General features: G+C 43.5%; 1 pseudogene; it reads right to left on the minus strand.

The window, feature by feature from the left end:
* Positions 1-294: 294 nt before the first annotated feature.
* LOC101614515 overlaps positions 295-13,733 on the minus strand; it is an 86,298-nt pseudogene continuing 72,859 nt past the window's right edge.

Here is a 13,733-nt window from a genome sequence, read left to right on the forward strand (position 1 = left end):
TGATGAAAAGCTTAACTAAAAAAAAAGGGTGAGAGAACTGGAAGTCTTTACCCATGATTTTCCTACTTGACTACTTACTAGTAAGAAACAAACATTACTGCTCCCTCAGCAGAGGTTGTGACTGCACCTGGTAATGACTCACATCTCACCATGGGCCACACCATGGCTCCCTATGAGCTGACAGTCACTTTACAAGTAGTCCTCAGCAACACCCAGGACAGGTTGAAGTGTACTTCCCAGAAACTTCAAAGCACATGTGTGATACACCAGAAACAGACCACACAAGAAAGAATATACTAATCAGAAAATAACAATGATGCTTTATAAACTTGGATGGGTCTAAATTAACCCTTGTAACATGTGAGTATGTAGTTATTCCATTGAGATTTTGGGAGATTCACTTCTGAGTAACCCGCTGGGCCGATCTCCAGAGCTTCCACTTCCCCTGAATGGACTCCTCCAAGATGCTCTGTTAAGAGTTCTCAGCACCATAAAGATTCCCCACACATGCATGGCCTACATCATGTCTAGCTGTAAACAGAAACAACACAGTTAGAAAGGAAACAAGCCAACTTCAGACCTGCTGCTCTGGTTGACAGGGTTTAATGAAAACTATGCTGGTCAGCATTCATATCAACTTGTACTTGTACTGCTATTTTAGAAGTTAAATTCCATATATTTCTTCCTTTCAGTACCAAGAACTTCTCCACAAGAAGGCCACTAGCAGAGTATAGAGTTGTTGCCACACAGATATCATGTGAGGCTTAAAGATTTCTACAGACATGAAAGATGGGTGCAGAAGCCAACATTTACACACTTCCCAGCATGGTGTAATGCGGTCCAGAAATCCTGAAATGCCTATCAGTCTGCTTTGTTTATATTAGGCTAATTGAGAACATTTAAGAAGTAGGCTATTCAAAGGCTGTTTTTATTTGTCAGCCCACACAAATTGCATGTTTTACTGCTTATTTCTGATTAAGAACAATTTCAGCAAATTATAACATTTTTCCACGAAAGGGAAGAATAGCCTCCCTGGCTCCTTTTAGCTCTTCGAAAGCGAGGATCAATCTGAATGGACAATATAACTGAAACCACAGAACCCAGGAATCCCCACTATGAAACTGCTTATCTGATTCAGTCTATGATGGCAATAAATAATAGTGTATGTAGTGTCTGGTGTGTTAGAAATTAAAGCTCAAAAAACAAGTCTACAGGGCTGGAGAGATGGCTTAGCGGTTAAGGTACTTGCCTGCAAAGCCAAAGAACCCAGGTTTGAATCTCCAGGACCCATGTAAGCCCGATGCACAAGGTGGTACATTTGCCCGGAGTTCATTTATAGTAGTTGGAGGCCCTGATTGCACCCATTCTATGTGTCTCTTTCTCTATCTCTCTTTCTCTCTCTCAAATAAATAAAAGTTTAAAAAATGATTTAAAGCCGGGCGTGGTGGCGCACACCTTTATCCCAGCACAAGGAAGGCAGAGGTAGGAGGCGCTCGTCATGAGTTTGAGGCCACCCTGAGACTACATAGTGAATTCCAGGTCAGCTTGAGCTAGAGTAAAACCCTACCTCAAAAAAAAAAAAAAAAAAAAAAAAAAAAAAAGATAAAAGATTTAAAAAAAATGTAAGAGCCAAAGGAAGGGTAGGACTCCTTACAACATGCTCCTCCAGGCACAGAATAGCCTGGATATCCATGACCTCACTGTGCCTGACACTACCTACACAAGACCATCATAAAAGGAGAAAAAGATCATGACCTCAAAATAAAAGAGAGACTGATTGAGATGGGGAGCGGATATGATGGAGAATGGAATTTCAAAGGGAAAAGTGGGGGGGGGGAGGGTATTACCATGGGCTATTTTTTATAATCATGGTAAATGTTAATAAAAATTGAGGAAAAAAATTTTTTAAAGCAAGTCTACAACAAACAGCTTGTGTGGGTGCATTTACAGCACAGACGACTCCGTCGTTCATCACTGTCCACATGAAAAGTACTTACTAGGTCGTCCACGTCACCTCCTCCTTCAAGTTCAGCTGCTGCACCTTCATTTGGTTTGTCACTGGGTGCCAGAAACTGCAAACAAAGACAGCCATGGGTGACTGGAATAACATTTTTGTTTTTTAAAAAATTATGTATTTGTTTATTAGTTGTTAAGAAAGAGCCAGGGAGGGGAAGAGAGTGCGGGCACACCAAGGCTTCTTGCCTTGCCACTGCAAAAGGGCTGTAGATGTTTTTGCCACTTTCCTCATCTGGCTCCATGTGGGTGCTGAGGACTCAAATCCAGACCAGGAGGCTTTGCAAGCAAGAGCCTTTAGTCACTGAACCATCTCCCCAGACCTATCCCCCTTTTGCCTCTTTTAATAAAGAGAACATTAGCTACCATTGTCATGGACAAACCCTTGCTTGCTGCACCAAGCCTCACTACAAATAGCCCCCCAAAACATGAGCTTGGCATGTTCTTTTGTGGCTCTTGGCATGAGTGCTAATTCTGAGGTTCAATAACCCATGCTAACTAGTCACCAGAGAAAATTCTTGTGAAGGAGGAGGAAGCGTCAGCTTATTGAAGGTGTCCCTGGGGAGGGGATAGCATCTGCATGGGCACACTGATACCTCATTTCTGCTTCCACAGGACAGGCTGGCATGATAAGGTTAAGAAAAGAATAAACACCCTAAACCACTAAGTCTTGGTCTCTTTTGCAAGCAGCAAAAGCATCTAGTGAGGTTCTAGTCAGCTACTCCTAAATCCCACCGAGGGCCAGAGGTCGTGAAGGACAAAACGGGTCAGCATGGGAGGCTTCTGTCTCTTTCACGGAGACACCCCACCCCCAGCCCCACCTGAGCCAGAAAGTGCCTGAACCCAGAAGAGGAGAAAATTCTCCAGCATCAACGCTCTAAGGTTGGGAGCTTATGAAAGACAGACATGGAAAAGAAGAGGCCCCGAAACAAAGCAGGTACGGGTCTAACAATGACATGCAGATTTTTTTTTTTAAGTACTGAGTAACCCTGGGAATGATCTGAACAGTCTTTTTCCATCCTGAGCCCCCTCGATATAATGGCAGGGAATCTTTACAACCTTCAAGGCATGTGGCAACTGCATCTAAGCAGGAGGTTGTGCCAGTGCCTACCTATCCTCCCACAGAGTGATGGGCACAGACAGGCCTGTAGGAGTGGGTGAAGGGGTGAAAGGCATGTTTTGGTAAGCAAGACTTCCAGCTCACCTCTGCTCTCCGATAGCTGCTTCCATGTCAAAAGGGGAGAAAGAAAAGGTACGTTCACTTTTCTCACTTTCTTAATATAGAAAAATGTCTAGAAATGTTTTCTTTATACATTCCTGTCATTTTTATGGTACAAGGGACATGACTAAGTCCTCTGAAGCTTAAGGCCAAAGTACAAAGGTTTCTCTGACTCCTCATAGTCCAAGACCACACAGTAACTATGAGGCTGCACGCAGCCAGTCTCAGGAGGCAAGCTCTGGCCATGCGTACTCACTCACATGACAGAATGGCAAGAGCCAAGGCCTTATTAGCTGGACACTGCTTGCAGCAGCACCACAGTCATGATCACGGCCATGGTGGCTTGTTGACGACCTCTCTGTGTGTTTTCCTCACTACTCGACCCTCCAGTTGGATTAAGCGATCAAGCAATTCATCTTCTATTAAGCATAGTTACAAATCTTTGTTGGACTGAAACTGGACTACGTACAGAGTTGGGAATCAATGCTAATAGAGACAGAAAATCCTAGCAAGTGGTATACAGTCTGGAATAGAACCATAATGCGGCTCTGTATCATTAATTCTGTGTATTTATTCTGGGTGATAATTAGTAAAACGATCTGAGGATCAAGTGCAGATAAATGAACTAGAAATTTCTACCTTTATTTGCACATTACTTATGTCAAAAATTAAAAATAAACTATTCTGCTCTACACTTCTAAATTAATCGTTATCGTTCTGGTTACCACTATTAAATAAAACTCGTAAGTAAATTTTATTTTGCACCTTGCCTCTCCTATTCATTACCATTAACCAACACAGATGATTTTCTGTAAATCAGCAACATTTGGCTAAAGGACAGACTTAATCTACTTAAGTTGAAACATATAAAAGACAGTTCTTGGGCTGGAAAGATGGCTTAGTGGTTAAGCACTTGCCTGTGAAGCCTAAGGACCCTGGTTCGAGGCTCAATTCCCCAGAACCCATGTTAGCCAGATGCACAAGGTGGTGCACGCGTCTGGAGTTCGTTTGCAGTGGCTGGAGGCCCTGGTATGTCCATTCTCTCTCTCTCTCTCTCTCTCTCTCCCCCTCTTTCTCTCTCTGTCTGTTGCTCTCAAATAACTAACTAAATAAAAATTAAAAAAAACAAAGATAGTTCTTGCCATGAACTCCTGTGTGCCACAGTGACCAGCACCTACAAGCAAATGATCAACTCCATGGGCTCAGTGGTCTAAGAGCCTACTACTACCGATTACCGTAGTAACCTGAAACAGTGTAGTACTATCGATGAAATCTAGACAAACCCTAACTTCCTTTGCATTTGTCTTCTAGCTGTTCCAATTCCCATTCCCTTCCCGCCTGCAAAGGCACTTCATCCTCACTTAAAGAACACGTTAAGAAAGGACTGTCTGCAGTGTGACCGCGGTATAGATAACGAAGCACAAGGGGCAGCATGTCTCTGAGGCAGCGCCAAATTCCTAGGAAGAGTGCAGCAACAGCAAAAGCCCCTTCATTTTCATCAAGTGCCGAGCATCTGCAGCTGATCCTCCGGACAGGCCTGCTTCACCTCTCGGCATAAGCAAATTATGGTTAAAAGCTGAGCTGCCTTCCACTATGCTTCCTGAAGCCCCAGGCAAAGCTGATCACTTAAACATATCGCTCCCCGTCAGAGGTTTTAACATAAGCCATTTCTAGGTCATGCGGTGGCAGGAAAGCTGTAGACCCAGAGCATTCAAAACCGGCTTCCTTTCTCAGGGAAGAGAGACTCCCTGAACACAGCTGACAGCGGTAGGACTCAACTCTCATCTCTTGTCCTGTTCTTTTCTCCTACAACATGCTAAAAAAAAAAAAAAAAAAAGTTCAGGGCTGGAGAGATGGCTTAGCGGTTAAGCGCTTGCTTGTGAAGCCTAAGGATCCCGGTTCGAGGCTCGATTCTCCAGGACCCACGTTAGCCAGATGCACAAGGGGGCACACGCATCTAGAGTTCGTTTGCAGTGGCTGGAGGCCCTGGCACGCCCATTTTCTCTCTCTCTCTCTCCCTGCCTAGAGTGCCCATTCTAGCTCTCTTTCCTCTCTCTCTCTCTCTCTTCTTGCAAATAATTTTTTTAATTCATAATAAACAAAAAGGACACTTGTGTAACATACTTTCCTTTCCTCAAACTGCCACTGTTTACTTGGGGTTACCACAAAAGCCTTCTTGCCTCCAGATCTCTATGAAACGAATAAACTATGATCTCTTAAGCACACTGAAATACACTGCTAGCCACATTCAGAAAAATGGAATCAACAACCTCTGTGTAGGAACTGCCAGTCCTATCCCTCCTTCAAGACTAAACGCTAGCAACAGGGCTTGTGCTCAGACCCATACCAATGAGGCAGGCAATCGCAGGAATAATTCAGCAACCTGGGCACCCTTTTCCTAATACATTAGCAACTGGTTGACAAACTGAGAAGTCCCCTCCACATATATTAAATTGCACAAACACTAACTTTAAAAGACAGAAACAAGTTACTCCTTTGGACAACTCCTCAGAATACTCCTTTCTATTCAAACACGTTCCAAGATATATCTAGGATCAGGTGACAGGGGGGCAAACCAGCCTGGTTTTGGGTCCAAATGCAGTAAGGCAAATTGTGTCCTCTGATTGAAGTGTCAGGGAGAAACCCCTCTCTGCCATCTTGTGCTTATGCATGATCAGACATACATATGATTAAAATCAGATGCATCATGGAACGGGGCATGAACCGGAAAGAAAAGGTTATATAACTCAATTCTGTCAATTAAAATAGAAAACCAGTGAAAGCATATCCCTTAGCAGCCAAACCTCCTCCTCCTACATGACATAGAAAGAAGCCTCAGGCCTGAACACTCCCCGCGCGTGTGGCCGCTGCCCCTCTTGCCAGTACATACCGGCTTTACTCTTACGAAGGCTTCCTACCGCTTCCCTTTCTTTGTGTGCATCTTTCCAAGGCTTTGAATGCGATGCTGAGAAGGCTGAGACACCCAGAGACCAGTTAGTACCAACACCCAAACTAAAGACACATGACACCAGGAATGGTGGCTCATGCAATACCAGCACTTGGAGGATAACAGAAATTGGTGGACTACTATGAGTTTGAAAACGGCCTGCTCTATGCTGTATGTTCCAGGCCAGCCTGAACTTGAGTGAGACCTGTGTATAAAAAAAAAAAAAAGCTTCCACTGGGCAGATTTCTTCAGCACCATAGGAAATTACAGATGCACACAGACAGGCAGCAGGTTGGGGGTACAGGTCAGTAGCAGACAGCATGCTTAACATGTGCAAGACTCTGGGTCTGATCGCCAGCATTGCAAAAACCAACATGATGATATGATGATCCAAGCTTGTAATCCCAGCACTTGGAAAGTGAAGGCAAGAGAATCAGGAGTTCAAGGTTATTCTTGGGTACACAGCAAGAAGTTTGAATCTACCCTGTACTACATAAGAACAAGGCTCAACAAAATAAATCCTGAAGTCTCCTGTGACAAACAGCCACAGCCTTAGTTCTGTTGGTGTCTCTGAGGGTCCTGTCCCCTCACAAGGGGCCATTTCATAACAGATGGTCAAGGAAGGTCCCTGATAAGGTAGCATTTGAAGACATATCTGAAGAAAATGTCTCCTTCCCAGAGTCAGATAAAAGAATTTGAGGAAAAGTAGAGAAGAAAGGGTTTTGGGTTTGTTTGTTTTTAAGTCTGAAAGAAACAGAAAAAGGAAAAGATAAAAAAAAAAACAGAGCAGGAAGAGATTAAGTTATGCATTTTGTATTAGGGCGCAAGAAAGCAGGCAAGCAATGGATGTCTGTACCCAGCTACATGGAAGTGGGATATTTCTCAGAGAAACAGCAAGAAACCCAGCTGGCCAGGGCAAGCATGCTTAGGATTTTGGCCGGTATCCAAAGAAAAGATAGGAGAGGAAAAGGAAAGGTTATACTTCTTGAGCTGGAGCAGGCTTAGCAGCCTGCAAGCAACTGCTGACTTTGGTGATTTCTTCAACACTCTTACAAATCGCAGTGTTCAGAGAGGGCCCAGGAATCCCTCTTCTCCGTGCTGTGGCTGGCGGAGGCGGGGAGCAGCTGCAGCAGGAGTCACAGCTAGGCTGCGGCCATTCTGCTCACCGCTCACTTGCTACGAGGTAATGCTCGTCAATTTTCCCTCTCTGAGGCAGAAGTGACAAGACCAGACTAAGTGCTGAGCATCTATGACATTAAGGTGGAAAATCAACATCAACAATAGAGATTAGGTGGTTACAAGAAAAATGCTAAAACCCTATTCTCCCTTAAAGGTTGGATTAAATGATAATTTAGACCCAGCTCAGCTTCTTGGACTCTTATGAAAAATAACACCCCCAAAACTCTGGAGACAGATCCTTCTTCTGCCCTGTGCTCTCCATGGAGTAAAAGGAAAGAGAAACAGGATCAGTCCTAGAACTGGATTCTCAGGCACAGTTTTTCTGAGAGAGCTCAGGCACATCACCTGACATCTCCACCAGGGACCCCCACCTGACCAGCACCCGACTATGATGAAGGGGTACAAGCTGCTCAAAGGCCACCCATGAGAGGCCGCTTCCCCTGAGTGAGTGATGGCTTCCCATGAGTGACTGCTTCCCTTACCAACACCCTCTAGAGAGGGAACTGACTAGATGTCTCACAACAGGTCTAACACTTCCAACTGGGAACAGAAAAGTTAAGTGACAGGTGATGGTCATGATAAAACTGAGTAATAACAGGGTAGTAACACGAAACTTAAAATGAAGGGCCTATCTAAATTTATGCATCTTTTTTTTCCTTTTGGACACAGGGTCTCACTATGTAGCCCAAGCTAGGTTTCTGCTTGGTATCCACATACTTTCTCTGGAATTACAGGCATGCACAACCACAGCCATCTCTATGGACTATATCATTTTCCATGTCTGCAGCAGGGCAGACTTACCTCCATTTCTCAAAGAATCATGAATTCTACATATTTCTAAAACACACTGGAGGGAAATTGCTCTCTTTAAGATACTGTGCAGGGCTGGAGAGATGGCCTAGTGGCTAAGGCACTTACCTGCAAAGTTCGATTCCCCAGGACCCACGTAAGCCAGATGCATAAAATGGAGTTCGTTTGCAGGCTGGAGGCCATTCTCTCTCTCCCTGTGTCTTTCTCTCTCTCAAATAAATTTAAATATATATATATATATAAAGATACTGTGTAAATAGAAAGTTATAATTTAATTTTCACTTCAAGTGAACATCCTTGAATAATTATTTCCTTTCAAATGTCAACCTTTCATAGCAAGAATATGACAGCTTGCTACTTTTAAATAGCTTATGATAAATGCCTTGGAAAACACTGATGGACTGTGAGGATGGTTCTCCCATTTCTTGGATTAGTCAAGTTTCCTCACATGATTATTTGGGAAGTGACCAGACCTAACACCTGAAGGCAATGTAAATGAGTATTTCAATGCTTGGTCAAATGTGTTGGGCTGGAGAGATGGCTTAGCAGTTAAGGCACTCACCTACAAAGCCCAAGGACCCAGGTCCTATTCCACAGGACCCACGTAAGCCAGATGCAAAAGGTGGCACATGTATCTGTAGTTCGTTTGAGGTGGCTGAAGGCCTTGGCATGCCCATTCATATTCTCTCTCTCTCTCTCTCTCTCTCTCTGCCTCTCTCTCAAAATAAAATAAAAAATTTGGCTGGAGAGATGGCTTAGTGGTTAAGACGTCTGCCTGCAAAATCAAAGGACCCAGGTTCAATTCTCCAGGACCCACATAAGCCAGATGCACAAGGGGCACATGCATCTGGAGTTCGTTTGCAGTAACTAGAGGCCCTGATGTGCCCACTGTCTCTGTCTCTCTCTCCTCTCTCTCTCTGCTTGAAAATAAATAAATAAAAATCTTAAAAAATAAAAAATTGTAAAAAGTGATTGTACTTCCCTAAGTAGCTAAATAGCTAATGCTTGTTTCTCCTATTGAAACCACAAAGAGTCAGTTTCCCTGAACCAGAATCCAAGTCTGTCATTCTCATTGGCTCTTCCATGTGCACTCTCTCTTCTATACTGCTCTCTAAAATCCAACAGGTGTCATTTAAAAAAACATTTTAATACAAAAATTAATGGGTTTGTGAGCTGTTAGGGCAGATCAGAAGCATAAATTTGCGCATGAGACATGATAGAGCGCACCCTGAGGGTGGATCACCATTCAAGCACTACTTTAGGGTCCTTGGGTCAGTCTAAGTGCCACCCAGCTGTGCCAGTCATTCACTGGGACAAAGCAGACAGGGACAACTGTTTTTAGATTGTTGGTCCAACGTTCCACTTTTAGGACTCACTCTATTAGGGACGCAGTGGAGAGCATATGGACTTTTATCCTCCTGCTGCCCCGAGTGCTCTCAGTGCAACCCCCCTTGACCTTTCTGGGGCCTGCCTGGCTCCCCAGTGGTTAACAGGAAAGGAATTCTGCTCTTGCCAGCTCTTAGCAGGTAACTGTGAGGGTCACAGAGATGGTACTGGGCACTTTGATTCTGAAGTTAAATAAATATAAAATGTTTTCACCATTATCTGGATATTATATAGACATATAAATATGTAGTTACTCTAGATGAATGTCATATAATGTGAACGTTATTTATAAGTCAAAATGTTATAGAAACATTTGGTATAAATATTAAATTGGTGGAAGCACTCCAAACTGTAAAAGACAAAAACAGCAAATGGCATTTTCTAGATGTGAAGGGAGTCTGCAAGGAAATGTACAATAGGCTTTTGCAGAGGCGATGAGGTCATGCGTACCACAGCACCTTGCACAGTGGGCACGCCAGTTTCAGCTGGCATTCCTAATGTTGCATCTTCATGACATTGTAGTTTTGCTGACAATAAAGGTACTTTTCTGTGCCTTCACTGGACACACTGCTCATAAACAAGAAGGCAGCCAGTGGTAGCAAGTGTCCCCACTTGTTATTCACTGGGCTCCCTCTATTCAAAGATGGTGACATACCCCAAGTTGTTTTAAAAGACACCTGAAATCACTTCTGATGATATTAAAATAATCTAAGGACTCATCTTATTCCTAGCAATTAGATGAAATTTCTCTCCATAGCTTAATTATCAGACATTAAAATTCCTGATACTTAGGTTATGGGCCCTTAAATTCAAAAAAGAAGATATCACACTTGCAATATAGGCCAAGCCTCACGCCCTCTGAAAGTGCACCATCCCCTTTTAGTTTAATGCATTTTGAATTCCCTGGATTCACTGAGCTGTGACACTTTTGATGAGGGTGTACTGTGGAGAAGCAACATTACCTTCTGTGCATCAGCATTCCCCATATCCTCTAAAAACTATAATATGTACTCAGCTCTCAACTGGATGGCAGATTTTCACAGTGAAATCATGTCTAAAATTAAATTATGTGCAGACTTAGTTTACTTGTCTAGCAAAACTGACTAACCAAACTTCAACAGCTGTGTGTCAACTGGCGAGGCGATGGTGCCAACTATCCCAGCAAATGCTACTCTCGACGTTGCTGTGAAGGCGCCTAGCACATGGGGTAAACAGTTAGACTCAGCTGACTTTAAGAAGAGTTCCTCTGAGGCCAGATGTGGTGGCTCACACCTGGAATCCCAACACTCCTGAGATTGAGGCAGGAGGACACTGTGAGTTCAAGGCCAGGCTAGGCTAAGAATGAGCTCTGGACTGCAGTGAGACCCTATTAAAAAAAAAAAAAAAAAAGACCCCTTTGGTAATGTTAGTAGGCCTCATCCAATCAGGTGAAGGTCTGAAGGGATAGAACAGGTTTTTCTCCAAGAAAGAATTTTGGTCGAGCATGGTGCATGCCTTTAATCCCAGCACCTGGGCAGCAGAGATAGGAAGATCGCTGTGAGTTCAAGGCCCATCCTGAAACTACACAGTGAATTCCAAGTCAGCCTAGGCTAGACTGAGAGTGAGACCCTACCTCAAAAATGAATAAATGAATGAAAGAGAATTTTGCCTTAAGATGGTAACAAAGAAATCCTTGTCTGAATTTGATTTTTTTATTTTAAAAATTTTGTATTTAGTTTTTGAGAGGGGGCGGGGAAGAGGGAAAGAGAGAAGAGATAGAGAATGGGCATGCCAGGGCTTCTAGCCACTGCAGATGAACTCCATATACATGTGCCACTTTGTGCATCTGGCTTTATGTGGGTACTGGGGAATCAAACATGGGTCCCTTGGCTTTGCTGGCAAAGTGCTTTAACCACTGAGCCATCTTCCAACCCCTGCTCCCCCCCGTGTATGAATTTCAAACATGCCAGTTTGTCCTACAAATTTCAGACTTGCCAGTGCACAAAATCATGTGAGTTAATTCCTTAAAGTCAGTCAGTCCATCGATAAACTTGTCTCCCCACCTCCATCTCCCCCGGTATGTATTCTGTTGGTTCTGTTTTTCTGAAGCACTGACTCATACACTCCAGAGGGAAATCTTACCGCACCACTGCATAAAGCAATGGGCAGAAACCAAGCCAAGCAGTTGAGTGGCACGCTCAAGACCACGGTAAGCAGGACTGACTGGGCAGAGGTGATTACAGACACCATGGAATCATCTGAGCACTTGAGTATGTTTCTAAGGTCTAGCTACCTTATTCTCTCAAGGTACAGCCCTTATCTGTTCTTTAACAAATACTTTTGCAACGGGCTGGGGATGTGTGGCTCAGTTTGGCAGAGTGCTTACCTTGCATGCACTGGGTACAATGGCAAAGCCTGTAATGCCAACACTCAGGAGGTAAAGACAAGAGTATCAGCAGTTCAAGCTGGGCATGGTGGCACATGCCTTTGACTGCAGCACTCAGGAGGCAGAAGTAGTAGGATTGCCATGAATTCAAGGACAGTCTGAGACTACATAGTAAAATTCCAGGTCAGCCTGAACTATGGTGAGACCTTACCTTAAAAAAAAAAAAGAAGAGCTGACAGAAAGCTGAAAGAAGCCATTCTACATGTAGTTCAATGAGAGAAAGAGATATCACCAGTGAAAATACTCAACAGTGGACACTGAAAGCCTTATAATTGGCCAGCCAGGCCAAATGAGCCAGTGGGTGCAATAGTGGCACGTCTATCATGGTGGAAACCAACTGCCCTCCAGTTGGACTAGAGGCCTGCTCCATGGGAGGGAATACACCCCTAATATTGAAAACTTAAAACAAGGGTAGTCATGATCCCTAGGGGTGTAACATCTGCTGATGTCTGGATAAATGTATATACTATGCTTATGAAACTGCCCAGTAAGCACTTCTCTTAATATTTATACCCTTATATTAATGCTACTCTCACTTTGAGTAAAGAATCTTTCTTCTCTTTTCAGATGGCAATGACCTTGGGACGACTCAGAAGGTATCATAGTGCTGGAAAGAAGTGACTAGAGTACTGAGTAACATCTCAATCACACCTTCCAAGGCTCAGGGTCTATTGCGGAAGAGGTGGCAGGAAGAATGTAAGAGCCAAAGGAAGGGTAGGACTCCTTACAATGTGCTCCCTCCAGACACAAAATGGCTTGGATATCCATGACCTTATAGTGCCTGACACTATCTACACAAGACCATCATAAGAGGAGGAAAAGAACATGTCATCAACCTAAAGGAGAGACTGATTGAGATGGGGAGGGGATATGATGGAGAATGGAATTTCAAAGTGGAAAGTGGGGGGAGGGAGGGGATTACCATGGGATATTTTTTATAATCATGGAAAATGTTAATAAAAATTGAGAAAAAAAGAAAAAAGGTAAAAAAATTTTAAAGCAGGGGGTTGAGAGGAGTGGTATTCCACACCCTTTACCAGCATATAGCCTAAGCAGAACAGACACCATGGAGTTCAATAATTCCAGCTACTGAAGTTGGAAGTGCTGGTAGATTCTAGAAACTTAACTGTGCAGAAATGAGTAGATTGAACCATCTCCCACAAAGATGTTACAACTGAAGCAGTTTATTGGGTTGAATAAAAAATAGATTGCAAGGACTGGAGAGGTGGCTCAGCAGTTAAGGTACTTGCTTGCAAAGACTGATGGGCTAGGTTTGATTCCCCAGTACCCACGTAAAGCCAGATACACAAAGTGGCACATGCATCTAGAGTTCGTTTGCAATAACAAGAGGCCCTGGCATGCCGATTCCCTCTCCCTCTAGAATTCTCTCACACTCCTTGCTACTAAATAAATAGACATTCTTAAAATTTTTTAAAAAGAAAAGAGGGGTTATACACATCAAATTCTCCCTAAATTAATGGTTATCCCATTTAAACTATGCTGACTTCACTCTCTTTTGGAGAATCTGTTCTTCCTTTTCAAAAGGTAGTGAAATCCAGTGCGATAAACTATCCCTCACACTTCATTCATCCAAGCCATAGCTGAAACTAGGGAGGAACTGAGGAGCTGAGCAAGAGTGCTGCTTCCATGCTGAACTGGGTAATTAGCACCAGGGTGAAGGAGACAGACTGAGGACACTCAACACCTACCAAAGCAGAGATACAGAGGCTCCTAAGAACTCATCACGGAAGTAG

The sequence above is a fragment of the Jaculus jaculus genome, chromosome 4 (assembly GCF_020740685.1).
Source record: "Jaculus jaculus isolate mJacJac1 chromosome 4, mJacJac1.mat.Y.cur, whole genome shotgun sequence".
NCBI lineage: Eukaryota > Metazoa > Chordata > Mammalia > Rodentia > Dipodidae > Jaculus > Jaculus jaculus.